Source organism: Elephas maximus, chromosome 8 (genome assembly GCF_024166365.1).
Source record: "Elephas maximus indicus isolate mEleMax1 chromosome 8, mEleMax1 primary haplotype, whole genome shotgun sequence".
Lineage (NCBI taxonomy): Eukaryota > Metazoa > Chordata > Mammalia > Proboscidea > Elephantidae > Elephas > Elephas maximus.
Window position 1 is genome coordinate 112552287 of NC_064826.1, and position 18372 is coordinate 112570658.

Consider the following 18372-nt stretch of genomic DNA (forward strand, 5'->3'; position numbering starts at 1 on the left):
TTGCTAGAGTGGATCTCACCACCCATCTATCATTTTATCTTACTGAGGTGGCTTGCATGCTGCTGTAATGCTGGAAGATACGTTATTGGTATTTCAAATACCTGCAGGGTCACCCATGGTGGACAGGTTTCAGCAGAGCTTCCAGATAAAGACAGAATAGGAAGAAAGGCCTAATGATCTACTTTCAAAAAAGTAGCCAGTGAAAACCCTATGGACCACAACAGAATATTGTCCAACTTGCTTGCTTTGGACATATCATTAAAAAAATCATTAGGAAGGATCAACTGCTGGAGGAGGACATCCTGTTTGGTGGAGTAGAGGGCCGGTGAGGGAGACCCTCAGTGAGACGGATTGGCACAATACCTATCACAATGAACTAGAATATGCTAGCAATCATGAGGATGATGCAGGACCAGGCAGCATTTCATTCTGTTGTACATAAGGCCACCACGACTTGACGGAAGCTATGTATCTGATGACACAATGGTTAAACGGCAGGCTGCTAACGAACAGGTTGGTGGTTCCAACTCAACCAGCAGCTCCACAGGAAAAAAGACCTGGCAATCTGCTCCTATAAAGATTAAGAAAAAAAAAAAAAAAAGCCTAGAAAACCCTATAGGGCAATTCTACTCTGTCACTTGGGGTCGCTATGACTCAACAGCATGTAACAACAACAACAACAAACTATCTATCTATAGTGGATCAGAAACTTTCTCAAAACTCATGTATCTGTAAGACATAGAGGCAAGGTTCAAAACCTGTTCAGCTGACTGCTGAGTCCAGGCTCTCAAACAGTCTCCTCAGAAACAGAGTGTTAAACTCCAAACTGATGGGGCTGGGCCCTTGCAGGAAGTGGCCTGATGTTACCATGTATGCCACATTGTGTGGCTGCATGGACCAGGCCACCTCAGCCACTTAGTCCCAGGTGTCTACTGCCATGTGAGAAGGGGGCTTACGCTGTCAGATCTGCTAATTTTTTTTTTTTTCAGAAGAAGCTGATTATGGATTTAATGTGCAAAATCCAGACCTCTGATCCTTTTCTAAAAATTTAAGGCTCCACTTCCAAAAAAAAAAAAAAATTGTTGGTCACAATCAACTCATGTGTCAGGCTGTCAGTTTGAGACCCTCCCTGTGTTTCTCCCAGGAGGAAACCTCTCCATTCCACCTCCCCCTAAACCTCTTCAATGCATTACCAAACATCTCCAGACTCACTGAATTGCCTCCATCCAATATTTAGAACCTCTTTCGCATCCTACGTGCCTCCAATCTGTTCACTGCTGTCCATTCTCTGTCACAACCTGCCGTCATACTTCATCCACAAAAGTCTCCTAACTGGCCTCCTGGCTCCATGTCCAGGCCAGATTGAGCTTTCTAAAACACAATTGGAACCATCTACGTCCTTAAAATCATGTAACCAGTGGACATCCACATGGAAAAAAAAATTAGCCTTGGCCCTTATCTCACACTATCCGCAAAAATTAACTCAAATTGGATTATAGATCTAAACGTGAGAGCTAAAATAATAAAACTTTTAGAACAAAACATAGGAGAGAAAATTGTTGTGGTCTTGAGTTAGGCAAGAATTTTTTAGATAGGATACAAAAAAAAGAGCTCTAAAAGGGTAAACTGATCATTAACCTATAAAATTAAGAATTTCTGCTCTTTGAAAGACACTGTTAAAAAAAATGAAAAGATATGCCATAGACTGGGAGAATATATTTACAAAACATATATCTGCTAAAGGACTGGTATCAAGAATGTATAAAGAACTCTCAGAACTCAATGAAAAGAAAATAAACAACCAAATTAAAAATGAGCAAAAGACTTGAACAGATGCATTACAAAAGAATATATAGGCAGACCATCATGAAAAAATATCCAACATTATTTGAAAAATTAAAAAGACTGAAAATACCAAGCATTGGCTAGAATGCAGGGTGACTGGAACATTCACACATTTTTGGTGCAAACGCAAAATGATATACTCACTTTGAAAACAGTTTGGCAGTTTCTTATAAAATTAAACATATACTTATATGATGCAACAATCTCACTCCTAGTTAGTTACCTAGGAGAAATGAAAATTTATGTTTCCACAAAAACTGTATGAATATTTATAGCAACCCTGTTCATAATTGCCTTAAAGTGAGATTAGCCCAAATTTCCATCAGCTGATAAGTGGGAGAACAAATTGAGGTACATCAAACAGTGGAATACTAAATCAGCATTAAAAAGGAACAAGCTATGGATCATAGACCAACAAAGATGAATCTCAAATGCATTATGATAAGAGAAAAAAGTCAGACATAAAAGGGTACATACTGTGCGATTCTATTCAAATGAAAATCTTGAAAAGGCAAAACTATGAGGGCAGATAGCAGATCAGTGATTGCTGGGGATGCAGAGAAGGGCTGAGTGCAGGGGACATGTGGGAAATTTCTGGGGTGATAGAACTGCTCTGTATCTTAATCAACATTGTGGTTACACAGCTGTATGCATTTTCCAAAGCTCCTCAAACTTACATTTTAAAAGGATAAATTTTCTTAGAAGCAAATTATACCTCAGTAAACTAGACTTAAAAAAATAAATCTTTGGTAAGCCCCTGTTTTGATTGTAAAGACATTTTGATTCAAGCCACCTCAGGAAAAGGGGGGTTTATATTAAGACATCATAAAGACCCACACATCTATGGTCAATTGATTTTTGACAAGGGTGCTAAGTCCATTCGATGAGGATTTTAGAGTCTCTTCAATAAATGGTGGTGGGAAAACTGGACTGCCACATGCAGAAAAATTAAACAGGATTCATGCCTCAGATCATACAAATTCAAAATGGATTAAGGACCTAGATGTGCAAACTAAAACCATAAAATTCTTAGAAGAAAAAGCAGGGGCAATGCTGTCAGGCCTAACTTTTAACAATAGATTATCTAATATAATAATAAAAGCACAAACAGCAAAAGACAAAATTAATAAAATGGGACCTCATAAAAATTTAAAAACTTTTGTTCATCAAAAGACCTTACCAAAAAAGTGAAAAAACAAGCTACGATTGGAAGAATATTTTCAGAAACCATATATCTGACAAGAATCTAATAACTAAGATATATATAAAACTTTAACAATTTAACAACAAAAAGACAAATAACCCAATCATAAAATGGGCAAAGGGCTTGAATAGACATTTCACCAAAGAGGACATTCAAATGGCCACCAAACACATGAAAAGATGCTCAGTGTCACTAGCCATCAGAGAGATGCAAATCAAAGCCACAATAAGATATCCTTTCACTCCTACTAGGATGGCTATGATTAAAAAACCCAGAAAACAACACATGTTGGCAAGCATGTGGGGAAACTGGAACCCTTATCCATTGCTGGTGGGAATGCAAAATGGTACAGCAATTGTGGAAAACAGTGTGGTAGCTCCCCAAAAAACTAAAAATAGAACTACCATAAGATCCAGCAATTTCACTCCTACAAATATACCCAAAAGATTTAAAAGCAGAAACTCAAACAGAACTTACACACCAATGTTCAGTGTAGCACTATTCACAATTGCCAAAATGTGGAAACAACCTAAATGCCCATCAACAGATGAATAAAAACCAAAAAAACCAAACCCACTGCTGTCGAGTCGATTCTGACTCATAGCGACCCTACAGGACAGAGTAGAACTGCCCCATAGAGTTTCCAAGGAGCGCCTGGTGGATTTGAACTGCTGACATTTTGGTTAGCAGCCATGGCACTTAACCACTATGCCACCAGGGTTTCCAACAGATGAATAGATAAACAAAATGTGGTACATACATACAATGGAATACTACTCGGCCAGGAGGAGAAACAAAGGCTTGATATATGCTACGATATGGATGGAGCTGGAAGATGTTATACTGAGTGAAATAAGCCAATCACAAAAAAATATTGTATGAGCTCACCCAAACAAAGACAAGAAAAGACACATGCATAGACATTAAAGTTTATTAGTGGTTACCGGGGAGAGGGGGGAAGACGGGGAGTTAACAGTGATGGAAATATCGAGTCAGTTAAGGGTAGGGTAGCATAGCCAATTATTGTAATTGCTATCAATAAATTTACGTCTGTAAAAAGTTGAATTGGCAGGAGGGCCCAAGATGGTGGAATAGTCAGATGCTTCCGGTGGTCCCTCTTACAACAAAGACCCCCCCCAAAAAAGAGAATCAATTATATATTATAATCTAGGAGCCCTGAACATCAAAGACAAAGTTGAGGAGTCAGACTGAGCAGCAGGGGGACAGAGAGACAGTTTAGAAGCAGCGAGGATTTGCCAGACCTGACCTGGCTGGCACCCTGCAGACTGGATCAACCAGTGTGTGTGGGCTGAGGCAAGCAGTAGCAGTTGGACTATATTTTCCACATTGGGAGAAACCAAGCAGTGGAGAGTCTGCACAAGCCTCTGGAGCAAGGGGGAAGTGGCACTGGATCTGTGAAGGTTAAGTGCAAGCACCTAACCTACAATGTGGGATCAAAATAACCCTTCCCCCTCTGGGAAGTACATCTCTCGCCTCCACCTGCCTCCTCCCTGCTCTGCTCTAGTCTGGTCTGGCTTCAGTGATTGTGACATCCCCTAGGCTGGAGTAGGACCCGTTGTGTTCGCCTGATCCAGTCTCCCAGCTTTGGAGAGGGGAAAAATAAAAAAACAAATAACAAACAGTAAAAAATAATCTGCCAGGTCTCCTAAGCTGGGACCTCAGGGCAGTCACTTCCCTGTTGCCTAGACACAAGCATACGGGGTCCACAGACTTCAAATGTCATTCACCCCTGCCTAGACTGGTGGGGAGCCACTTCAACGGCATAGGCCCTCATTAGTATAGTACAATGGGGTATATACCTGAAGCCTATTTTCAACTACAACAGCTAAGGGGGAATGGCAGATACCTGATATTTGACAGCACCCTACCCATTAAGCAGGATCCTCACCTACCTATATCGGGAGCCTGAGGACTGGTGGCTCTACCCACTCCACCTAGCCACCCACAAGAATAAGTGGTGCCTCCCATCCTTACAGCCAACAGCATTGGGTGTTCAAACTCCTGCTGCAAAATCCACCCACCTATGCGATCTAGGGAACAGGGACACACCTTCTACCCAGGCACTCAGGGACAGCTGTCAGCCCCCTACCTTGCTCAGCAGATAACCCCCTAATGCAGCCAGATACCTGTGCACCCCTACATAGCCCTGCCCTGCCTTGTAGAATTATAGGTGAAAGCCTGGACCAAACACTCAGTGACTGATAATCTGGACACCTGAGCTGACTCCACACAAGAAAAGTAAATAGAGTCCTGGGTTCGCATACCTAGCAGCAGTCTAATTACCTGGTGATAGGATGTGAGAGCTTCAAAGAGGCCAGTAATCAAAGTAGCTTACATGACCAGCCTATTTGGGTATATCAAAATAAAACAAAACAAGAAGCTAGGACACAGTAAGCAAACATAAAATAAATATAACTTATTGATGGCTCAGAGACAACAGTCAATATCAAATCACATAAAGAGGTAGACCATGAGGGCTTCAGCAAGCAACCAAAACAGAGAACAAGGAAACCTCCCAGAGAAAGACAAGATCTTGGAATGAATGGAGGTAGAATTCAAAAGATTAATATACAGAGCTCTTCAAGAGATCAGGCAAAATGCAGACCAAGCCAAGGAACACACAGGCAAACCAATAGAGGAATTTAGGAAGGTGATACAAAAGCAAAACGATGAATTTAACAGGCCACAAGAATCCATACAGAGACAGCAAACAGAAATCTAAAAGATTAACAATAAACTTTCAGAATTAGACAACTCAATAGAAAGTCATAAGAGCAGAATTGAGGCATTGGAAGTCAGAATTAGTGAGATTGAAGATCAAGCACTTGACACCAATTTATTTGAGGAAAAATCAGATAAAAGAATTTTAAAAACTGAAGAAACCCTAAGAATTATGTGGGACTGTATCAAGAGGAATAACCTACAAGTGTTTGGAGTACCCGAATGGGGGTGGGGGGAATAACAGAAAATACAGAGAATTGTTGAAGATTTGTTGGCAGAAAACTTCCCTGATATCGTGAAAGAAGACATCTATCCCAGATGTTCATCAAACTCCACACAGGGCAGATCCCAAAAGAAAGTCACCAAGACATGATAATCAAAATTGCCAAAACTAAAGATAATGAGAGAATTTTAAGAGCAATTAGGATAAATGAAAAGGCACCTGCAAAGGAGAGCCAATTAGACTAAACTCTGACTACTCAGCAGAAACCACGCAGGCAAGAAGGCAATGGAATGACATATATAAAGCATTGAAGGAAAAAAATTGCCAGCGAAGAATTACATATTCAGCAAAACTGTCTCTCAAATATGATGGCAAAATTACAGCATTTCCAGATAAACAGAAGTTAAGGGAATCAATAATATCAGATAACAACCCAAGACTAGAACACAGGACAGAACAACCAGATATCAACCCAGATGAGGAAGTCAAAAAATAAATCAGAGCTAAAACACTGAAAATAGGGAAACAGAGATGTCAATATGTAAAAGATGACATTAAAAAAAAAAAAAAAAACCAGAGGGACTAAATACTGTAGTCAAAGAACTTTCATATGGAAAGTAGTTAAGAGGATATCAAGGAATAAAAGATTGGTTTAAACTTAGAAAAATAGAGGTAGATATTAAGGTAATCACAAAGGAAACTAATAATCCTGCACATCAAAATAAAAAACAAGAAAAAATAAAGTCTCAGCAAATACAAAATTAACAATGATGAAAAAGATAAAAAGAAAATACAAAAAGAAAAACAATTCAGCACAGAATATTAAGTGGAACAAAGAAACTGTCAACACACATGAAAAATACATCAAAATGACAGCACTAAACTCACTCATACCTATCAATAATTACACTGAATGTAAATGGACTAAATACACCAATAAAATGACAGAGAGTGGCAGAATGGAATTAAAAAAAAACACACAATCCATCTATATGCTGTCTACAAGAGACACACTTTAAACTCAGACACAAACAAATTAAAACTCAAAGGATTGAAAAAATACATTAAGCAAACAACAATCGAAAAAGAGCAGGAGTGACAATATTAGTCTCTGACAAAATAGAACTTAAAGCAAAATCCACCATAAAGGATAAGTAAGGATACTACATAATGATTAAAGGGAGAATATACCAAGAAAATATAATGATTAAAATGTCAATACATCAGGAGGACATAACCATAATAAATATTTACACACCAATGAGAGGGCTCCAAAATATATAAAACAAACTCTAACAGCAATGAAAAGAGAAATTGACAGCTCCACAATAGTAGTAGGAGACTTTAACACACCACTTTTGGTGAAGGACAGAATATCTAGAAAGAAGCCCAATAAAGACATGCAAGATCTAAATGCCACAATCGGCTAACCTGATCTCATAGACATATACAGAACACTCCAGCCAACAGCAGAAAAGTATGCTTTCTTCCAACACACATGGAAAATTCTCCAGAAGAAACCACATATTAGGCCACAAAGCAAGCCTTAACAGAGTCCAAAACATCAATACTTTGCAAAGCACCTTTTCTGAAGCATAAAGCCGTAAAAGTAGAAATCAGTAACAGAAAAAGCAAGGAAAAAAATCAAATATATGGACACTGAATGATACTTTGCTTAAAAACTACTGGGTTATAGAAGAAAACAAGGATAGAATAAAGGAATTCATAGAATGAAACAAAAATGAAAACACATCCTACCAGAACCAGTGGGACACAGCAAAAGCAATGCTCACAGGTCAATTTATAGCAATAAATGCACACATCCAAAAAGAATAAAGGGCCAAAAATCAAAGAATTATCCCTACAACTCGAACAAATAGAATGAGAGCAGCAAAAGAAGCTCTTGGGCACCAAAAGAAAGGAAATAATAAAAGTTAGAGTAGAATTAAATAAAATAGAGAATAGAAAAACAATTGAAAGAGTTAACAAGGCCAAAAGCTGGTTCTTTGAAAAGATCAACAAAATTGATAAACCATTGGCCAAACTGACAAAAGAAAAACAGGAGAGGAAGCAAATAACACAATAAGAAATGAAATGGATGACATCACAACAAACCTAAATGAAATTAAAAGAATCATAACAGAATACTATGAAAATGTGTACTCCAACAAATTTGAAAACCTAGAGGAAATGGACAAATTTCTAGAAACACACTACCTACCTAAACTAACACAAATCAAGGTAGAAAACCTAAATAAACCTATGACAAAAGAAGAGATTGACAAGGTAATTAAAAAACTCCCAACAAAAATAAGCCCTGGCCCTGACGGCTTCACTGGAGAATTCTACCAAACTTTAAAGGTATTTCAGACCATAGATAAGGATGGACTACTCCTGAACTCATTCTATGAAGCCAGCATAACCCTGATACTAAAACCAGATAAAGGCACCATAAAAAAAATTAAATAAAATTACAGACCAATATTCCTCATGAACAGAGACACAAAAATCCTCGCCAAAATTCTAGCCAATAGAACTCAACACCATATTAAAAAAAATCTATCGTGACCAAGTGGGATTCATACCAGGTATGCAGGGATGTTTCAACACTAGGAAAACAATCAATGTAATCCATCACATAAATAAAACAAAAGATAAGAACCACAGGATCTTATCAATTGATGCAGAAAAGGCATTTGACAAAGTCCAACACCCATTAATGACTAAAAACTCTCAGCACAATAGGAATAAAGGGAAATTCCTCAGCATAATAATGGGCATTTATACAAAGCCAACAGCCAACATCATCCTAAATAGAGAGAACCTGAAAGCATTCCGCTTGAGAATGGGAACCAGACAAGGATGCCCTTTACTACCACTATTATTCAACATTGTGCTGGAGGTCCGAGCCAGAGCAATAAGGCAAGAAAAAGAAATAAATGGCATCCAAATTGGTAAGAAAGAAGCAAAAGTATCCCTATTTGCAGATGATACAATCTTATACACAGAAAACCCAAAAGAATCCACAAGAAAATGACTGGAACTAATAGAAGATTTCAGCAAAGTATCAGTATACAAGATAAACATACAAAAATCAGTTGGATTCCTCTGCACCAACGAAGAGAACTTTGAAGGGGAAATCACCAAATTGATACCATTTACAATAGCCCCCCAAAACATAAAATACTTAGGAATAAATCTAACCGGAGGTGTAAAAGACCTATACAAAGAAAACTATAAGACGCTACTGCAAGAAACCAAAAAAGTTCTACGTAAGTGGAAAAACATACCTTGCTCATGGATAGAAAGACTCAACATTGTGAAAATGTCAAGCACACCCAATGCGATCTACAGATACAATGCAATCTTGATCCAAATAGTAATAACATTTTTTAACAAGATGGAGAAGCAAATCACCAACTTCATATGGAAAGGGAAGAGGCCCCGAATAAGTAAAGCTTTACTGGAAAAGAAGAACAAAGTGGGAGGCCTCACACTACCTGATTTTAGAACCTGTTACACTGCCATGGTAGTCAAAACAGCCTGGTACTGGTACAACAACAGATACATAGGCCAATGGAACAGTTGAGAATTCAGACATAAATTCATCTACCTATAACCAGCTGGTATTTGACAAAGGCTCAAAGTCCACTAAATGGGGAAAAGACAATCTCTTTAACAAATGGTGCTGGGATAACTGGATGTCCATCCGCAACAAAATGAAACAAGGCCCATACCTCACACCGTGCACAAAAACTAACTCAAAATGGATCAAAGACCTAAATATAAAATCTTAAATGATAAAGATCATGGAAGAAAAAATAGGGACAATGCTAGGAGCCCTAATACATGGCATAAACAGAATATAAAACATAACTAACAATGCACAAACACCAGAAGAGGAACTAGATAACTGGGAGCTCCTAAAAATCAAACCTTGATGCTTCTCAAAAGATTTTACCAAAAGAGTAAAAAGACAACCCACGGACTGGGAAAAAAAAATTTTGGCTACAACATATCCAATCAGGTTCTAATCTCTAAAATCTACAAGATACTGCAAAACCTCAACAACAAAAAGACAACCAGTTAAAAAATAGGCAAAGGATATGAAGAGGCACTTCACCAAAGACATTAAGGTGGCTAACAGATACATGTTGAAATGCTCACTATCATTAGCCATTAGAGAAGTGCAAATCAAAACTACAATGAGATACCATCTCACCACAACAAGGCTGGCATTAATCCAAAAAACACAAAATAATAAATGTTGGAGAGGCTGTGGAGAGACTGGAACACTTACACATTGCTGGTGGAATGTAAAATGGTACGACCACTTTAGAAATCAATTTGGTGCTTCCTTAAAAAGCTAGAAACAGAAGTACCATATGATCCAGCAATCCCACTCTTTGGAATATATTCTAGAGAAATAAGAGCCATCACATGAATAGATATATGCACACCCATGTTCACTGCAGCACTGTTCACAATAGCAAAAAGGTGGAGACAACTTAGATACCCATCAACGGACAGATAAACAAATTATGCTACATACCCGTTAAACTTGCTGCTGTTGAGTTGCAGAGTAGAACTGCCACTTAGGGTTTCCAAGGAGCACCTGGTGGATTCAAAATGCCTACCTTTTGGTTAGCAGTGGTAGCTCTTAACCCCTACGCCACTGGGGTTTCCACACAATGGAATTCTATGCAATGATAAAGAACAATGATGAATCTGTGAAACATATCAAAGCATAGATGAATCTGGAAGGTATTATGCTGAGTGAAATTAGTCAGTCATAAAAGGACAAATATGGTATGAGACCACGATTAGAAGAACTCAAGAAAAAGTTTAAACACAAAAGAAAACATTCCTTTGATGGTTAAGATGGTGGGGAGGGAGTGAGAGCTGAATTCACTAGATAGTAGACAGGAATCATCTTGGGTGAAGGGAAGAACAACATACAATACAGGGGAAGTCAGAACTGGACTAAACCAAAAGCTAAGAAGTTTCCTGAACAAAACCAAACACTTCTAGGGACAGAGTAGCAGGTGCCAGGGTCTGGAAACACCGGTTTCAGGGAACAGCTAGGTCAACTGGCATAACAAAGTTTAGTAAGAAAATGTTCTGCATCCCACTTTGGTGAGTGGTGTATGGGGTCTTAAAAGCTAGTGAGTGGACATTTAAGATGCATCAATTTGTTCCAACCCACCTGGAGCAAAGGAGAATAGAGAACACCAAAGACACAAGGAAAATACTAGCCCAAGAAACGAAGGGCGACATAAACTAGAGACTCCAGCAGCCTGCGATCAGAAGAACTAGATGGTGCCCAGCCACCACCAATGACCGCTCTGACAGGGAACATAACAGAGAGTCCTTGAAGGAGCAGGAGAAAAATGTAGTGCAGAACTCAAATTCACATAAAAAGACCAGACTTAATGGTCTGGCTGAGACTGGAGGAACTCTCAAAGCCACGGGCCCTGGGCACTGTGTTAACCCAGAGCAAAAACCATTCCCGAAGCCCACTCTTCAGACAAAGATTAGACTGAACTATAGAACATAAAATAATACTCGTGAAGTGTGTTTCTTAGTTCAAGCAGATACGCAAAACCAAATGGGTGGCTCTGGCCCAGAGGCAGGAAGGATGAGAAGCCAGAAAGGGGCTGGAGCTGGATGGATGGACTTGGGAAACCCAGGGTGGAAAGGGGGAGTGTGCTGTCTCATCATCGAGATTACCAACTAGTGTCACATAACAATGTCGTTGTTAGGTGCCATTGAGTCGGTTCCGACTCATAGCGACCCTAAGCACAACTGAACGAAACACTGCCCAGTCCTGCGCCATCTCACAATCATTGTTATGCTTGAGCTCATTGTTGTAGCCACTGTGTCAATCCACCTCGCTGAGGGTCTTTCTCTTTTCCGCTGACTCTGTACTTTGCCAAGCATGATGTGCTTCTCCAGATACTGATCCCTCCTGACAACACGTCCAAAGTACTTTGGACACATAACAATATGTGTATAAATTTTTGTATGAGAAATTAACTTGAGCTGTCAATTTTCACCTAAAGCACAATTAAAAAAAAAAAGTTGAATTGGCAAAACAACGACAGAAAAAAAAAGAAAGAAAGAGTAGCTGCTGCGGTCCACTGTGTACAAACCAAATGGTTTCTTGGTTTGGAGGTTTATGGTCACGGTTTCAAGGGATATCCCATCAACTGGCCTAGTAAAATGTTTAGTGCCTCTGTTCTACCTCCTAGTTTGATAAAATGTTTAGTGCTTCTGTTCTACCTCCTAGTTTGATGAGTAGTGCCTGGGTCTTAACAGCTTGCAAGTAGCCATTCAAGGCACAATTGGTCTCTATTCACCTGGAATAACAGGAAGCAGAGTAAGCAATAGGAGGAGGAGATGGCATGTGTGGCTAATTGCCGTGAGACAAGAAGAACTGGATGGCTCCTGATTACCACTATCAAACACTTTGATTAAGGATTCCATAGAAAAATTTAATCAGAAAGGGGAAAATGCAGAACAGAAATTCAAATTCTCATGGACTCCACACTTCCTGAAGCCATAATGGTTGGATGAACCCCTGAAACTATTGCCAAGATAATCTTTAAATCTTAAACCATAAATATCCCCTGAAGTCTTAAAACCAAACAATAGTTTAGCATTAACTAGTAAAAAATGTCTGCCTTGAGCATTACGCTCTTTTAAGAACTATCTACATGGAATCAAATTGACAACAGCGACTGAAAAGATAAGAACCTTAGGGGGCGGTGAGTTTATGTTAATGGGGGAGGAACACCTCAGAAAAGGAGGGTGAGAATGGTTACACAACTTGAAGAATGTAATGTCACTAAATGGTACATAGAGAAACTACTGAATTGGTGTTTTGTAGTGTATATTCTCAACAGGAAAATAAAATTATGTGTATAAAAAGGGGGAAAAAAAAGACATCATAAAGAAAATGAAATTTCACGGGAACTCAAAGTAAGTGTTGCTATATAGCCCAAGGCCTGGGGAGACAGTAGGTGAAGGGCGTCTCTCTTCTGCCACATTTGGGTCTTTCTTTAGTATATCATCCTTAACATCTTTAGCCCAACTCACCTGTTCTTCACAGATGGCTCCCCTTATCCTGTCCCCTTCCAGTACGTATGGGTTCAAATTCCAAAGCAGGCATCTGATTGGCTGAGTTCATCCTTTGCCCACAGGCTGATCTATGGAATGGGAATCCTTGGTCAAAGCAATTGTTCTTAGAGACCAAGGAAAACCAGGGTTGTGGAGGCAAACCTCCAGTCAGGAAGAAAAATGGTAGGCCCATTATGGACATAACGTATAAATTTCTTAGCATGGCAAGTAAGACCCTTCTTGATCTGTCTCCTTCTTACCTAGTCTCTCGTCAAATCTCCTGACCACCCTTCCATGATCCCCAGGCTCAGCATTCTGACTAAGCGCAACTACTTGGTGTCCTTCAGTGAAGTGTTGTTCCCTGAAGGAGCCAAATTCTTCTTGGCTATAGTCCTAGAAAAGGTCCTTATTTGACAGATACGGTTTGTGCTTGACTGCTAACCTAAAGGTTGGTGGTTCGAACTCAGCCAGCAGTACCGTAGAAGAAAAGCCCTGGCAATCTCCTTCCATAAAGATTACAGTCAAGAGAACCCTATGGATCTCAGTTCTATTCTGCACACATGGGCTTGCAATGAGTCGGAATGGAGTCCACAGCAACCACCACCACCATAGTCCTAAGTACCTGCTTCTTCCTTTACCTGGAAGACCCTTTCTTTAGTTCTTTCTTTGACTAACTTACCAACTTTGATGCTCCAGGACGCCACTGGGGCGTGACCACCACTAGGAAGCTGTCCCTGAATGCCCCATCCCCCCAACTCTATACTCCAGGGCAACCTGCATTTCTCTAGTTCAGAGGTTTCAAAAAATCTTAGTGTTTGGAATACTGGTGTGCAGGTGGGTCTTGGTGGAGTTTGTGAAAAATGTCGCTTGACCCTGGAGTGCGACTCTCCTAGGGCTGGGACGGGCCCAGGAATCAGCCGTGCTTATGGGCCCCTGTGGCAGCAGTCGTTCGGTGGTAGCACTCTTGCCTTCCATGTGGGAGACCTGGGTTCAATTCCTGGCCAATTCACTTCATGTGCAGCAACCACCTGCCTGTGAGTGGAGGCTGGTTGTGTTGCTATGATGCTGGACAGGTTTCACCGTAGCTTCCAGACTAAGGCAGACTAGGAAGAAAGGCTCATGATCTATTTCCAAAAACGTCAGCCATTGAAAACCCTATGGATCATACTGGTCCAGAGTTGCCATGAGTTAGGGGTGACTGGACAGCTAACAACAACAAAAAAGCCCCTTTGGGGTACAGAGGCAGGCAGTCAGTTTATGCACTAGGATGTGAGTATTGCTGACTGCAGATCAATCCCCTACCTGCATTGGCACGTGCGTGGCTGAGTCATGTGACCAGTCTTAGCCCCAAGTGGCCAGATGTGAGGGGAACCTTTGACCAGGGCATTTAACTGTCAGGGTGCCACTTGCCCTGCTCCCCTTTCCTTTGCCAAGGCTACTGGTAATGTTTGAAACGACGGCTGCTCCATCAGGCCAGGTCTCGGTGTTTTCATTTGTTCCACTCGTTTCTTCTACTAATAAATTCCTTCACATGAGACTATTTCCCAGTAATGCTTATTTTGCTTAGTGCTCCCTCTGCTGGGATGACACTGGTGACCTCTCTCATCCTACTTACAGTCAAAAAGGGAGACAGACATTAGTCAGTTCATTACTAATTAGGAATTCGAATCGCTGAGATTCTCTGCTTTCAGCCAAATGAGTCTTACAACATATGTTCGGATAATTGAGTTCCTGCCTGTCACAAATCTTGTCTCCTGTCCTGAGACCTAACCTTCCAGCTAATACGTTTTTCTGTGGTGAAGTTCTTGAACTATAAAGACACTCTGCCTTGTGCCTACTAGGCTGGCTCTCTGTATAATTTATAGGCTGCATTGCTGTATTCCACTTCTGGCTTCCATCCTGAGGGAGGGAGCCTGTGGGCCATGGGCATCAGGAGTCTGGGGCAGGGAAGACAATCTGCCTACAGGAGTGGCTCGGGCAGGATGGCTGCGCTGAGGACAGCTGCCGCGTCTCCAGCCACAGGAGTGCCAAGATGCGTGAACTTGTATCAAAAAGTCGTACCGATCGTGTCCTGCCCAGAAAGGAGAGGCAGGCATGGATGTCTATGGGAAAAATGTGGGGAATAAAGCCCTGTCCTAGGAATTCTGGTGATGGATGTCAGTATGAAAACACTTGAGGACACTTATCTTAATCCTTTCTTAGTGAATAGTAATGTTTAAAAACCCATATATTTCCAGACAACTAAATGTAATACCTGACCATAGACTGGATGTTGTAAAGAAGAGGAAGAAAACACCATAAAGGACACTATCAGACTGACTGACAAAATTGGAATATAGATATAGATTAAAAAAAAAAAAAAAAAGATTAGACACAAGTATTTTATCAATGTAAATTTATGAATCTGAGAACTGTACTGTAGTTATGTAGATAACATTGCTATTCTTAGGAAAGATGGAAAGATATATCAGGTATGTATGGCAAAGGGCCATGGTGTATGTACCAAAATAAACCAGCTCCATCTAGTCCATTCCGACTCAGGGCAACCCCTTTTGTGTCTGGGGAGAACTGTGTTCCATAGCGTTTTTAATGGCTGAGTTTTTGGAAGTAGATTGCCAGGCCTTTCTTCTGAGGTGCCTCTGGGTAGACACAAACCTTCAACCTTTCAGTTAGCAGCTGAGTGCATTACAATTTGCACCACCCAGGGACTCCAAGGTGTATGTAATTACCCACAAATAGTTAAAAAAAAAAAGTATATGCATATTGGTACTTTTCAAATGCAGTCCCTGGATGGCACAATAGTTTAAGCACTCAAGGGCTAGTGAATAGGTTGGCGGTTCGAACCCACCCAGAGGCAGCTCAGAAGACAGTCCTGCTAATCTGCTTCTGAGATGTCACAGCCTTGAAAAGCCTATGGAGCAGCTCTATTCTGCACACGTGGGGTTGCCATGAGTTGGTATCCACCTGATGGCAACTAGTACTTTTCGAACATCTATAAAAGCCCCTGTCTCTCAAGCATTCTGGCTGCTGAAGACATGGACTGCTATAAGGTTCAAAGCATAGACATTTAAGAAGTTGACCAAAACCTAGTTTCTCTTCTTTCCTGTAGTCTTTACATTTTTCAAATCCCTTGCTTAAAATATAATCCCATGTGTTCCTTTTCCCTAGGAATCTTTCGTTCGCTCCATCCTCCCATGATTTTCATCTTAATGCTTTCTGAGCTTGGACCAATGGGTAGAAATGTTTCAGTTCCAGAAAAAGAAGTCTAGTACACAGAATACTGTGGGAAAAACCATTACTAGAAGGAAAAGAAATACAGAAACAAATGCTAAAAGGTGCCTAAAAAGGGCTTCAGGGTCCCTGGGTGATGCAAATGGTTAGGCATTTGGCTGCTAAACGAAAGGCCAGAAGTTCAAGTCCACCCAGAAGCACCTAGGGTGTCTGTCCGGCATGGCAATCTACTTCTGGACAAATCAGTCACTGAAAAACCCTATGCAGCACGTTTCTATTCTGACACACATGGGGTCACCATGAGATAACAATGGGTTTTCAAAAGTGCTTTGGCCTGGTAAATGGCATTGAATTCTTTCTCTGCCACTTACCAGCTACCTGGACTTTGGCAAATTATTTAGTACCTCCAAGACTCAGTGTCCAAGTCTGTGAAGTGGGTAGCTCCCAGTAACAACCTTAGAGGGCCAGGGTGCAGACTGAATGAAAGAATGAATGAGTGCTGGCACAAAGTATGTGTTCAATAAAAGTAAGTTACTGTTGTAGCTTTTTAAAAAACAACATTAAGGCCCAAAAAAGACATATTATTATTTTCCTCTTTGTATTATAATTTTGACAGCATAGACATAAGTAATCATATTAACGACAATAGTTTCCATCAACGCGGGGGTTCATTCCTGCCAGTGACTTTATGTTATGGGTATGACCTCATTTAACCCCCATGACTCTGAGGCCTGTGTTCTTATTAGCCCATTTCAAAGATAAGGACACAGGCTAAGCGACATTAAGGAAATATTCTGGTCTTCCCACTCTATCACCACTCTGATACTCACTTGCAGATGGGAAACTGAGGCCCAGAGTGGCAAAAGCCGCAAACCCACTGACTATGACTGACACTGGAAACCCAGGTTTCCTTTTCCTGGCCCGGGGACCGCCATCCCCACGACAGAGTACGGGCAGCTGCAATTTATCTGTCTCGTCCTGATGAAGAATTTTGGACTCGCCCAAGATGAAGAATTTGGACTGGATCGTTAATACTCCTGAGTTTCAAACATTCACTTACAAACTGCCTTTTGAAATAGTTCCGATCTCTCATTAGCTCTCGGTTCCCGCGTCCGCCCCGGCCCTAGGGCAGCAGGGGGAGGGGGTTCCGGGGCTCATCCACGGCTGCCTGTCCCTCCTCGCTCGCCTCAGGCACGGGCCGCGCAGACGCCGCCGGCGCCGCCCGGGGGATGCTCCGCCGAGGCCCCTGCCTTACTCTGCCCCGACGCCCTGCGCGTCACGCCCGGGCCGAGGCCACAGCTCCTCCCGCCGTGGCGGCTGCCCAGCGGTCCGGGCTGCGGCGGTGGCGGGAGGAGGAGCAGGAAAGGCGGCCGGGGGAGGAGGCGGAGGCGGAGGAGGCGGAGGAGGGGCGGGCGGGGCTGGAAGAGTTTAAAGCCCATTGGGGGGGGCGGGGAAGGCAGGCACGGAGGAAGGAAGGCAAAGGAGCTGGAGGCGCGGCGGGCCGGGAGGCGGCCGGCTGGACGGCGAGTGCGCGCCGCGGGCGGGCAGGGGTCGGGCACGGCTCTGGGAGACCAGGCGGTGACCACGCAGGACCGGCGGCGGCGGCGGAGCCAAAGTTTTCGCGCAGTCCTTCGGCGCGGCGCCGGCGCGGGTCCCGACCGGGTGACGGTCCTGCGCGCCTCTCTCAGTCCCCGCGGGGAGACCCAGCGCGGCGTCCGACCGGGCGGGAGTGTCGCCCGCGGCCACGCGGAGGCGGCCGGGGAACGGCGCCCGCAGCAGGTATGGAGCGGCCCCGCCGGCCGCGCGCCGCTGACTTGGGCGGGGAGCGCTGCGGGGAAGTTACTTTGTCGCTTGGTGTCCTCCGCGGGAGGGGCCGGGCTCGCCGGCCGGCCTGCCGGGCCCGGTTCGCCGGGAGCGGCCGGTCGCCGGCATTGTCTGCGCGCTCGCCGGCAGCGGCCAGAGCCGGCGGGCACCCCGGGAGGCGCGGGCGGGGCGGAAGGGCGTCGCC

At 42.4% G+C, this 18372-nt stretch overlaps 1 protein-coding gene across 2 annotated transcripts in view; it reads left to right on the forward strand.

Moving 5' to 3' along the window:
- Positions 1–17835: 17835 nt before the first annotated feature.
- GRB10 (growth factor receptor bound protein 10) overlaps positions 17836–18372 on the forward strand; it is a 290298-nt gene continuing 289761 nt past the window's right edge. For both annotated transcript variants that reach the window (XM_049893805.1, XM_049893807.1), the window contains exon 1: positions 17836–18143. The gene's annotated coding sequence lies outside the window, so the exon portion shown is untranslated. The remainder of the gene's footprint in view (positions 18144–18372) is intronic.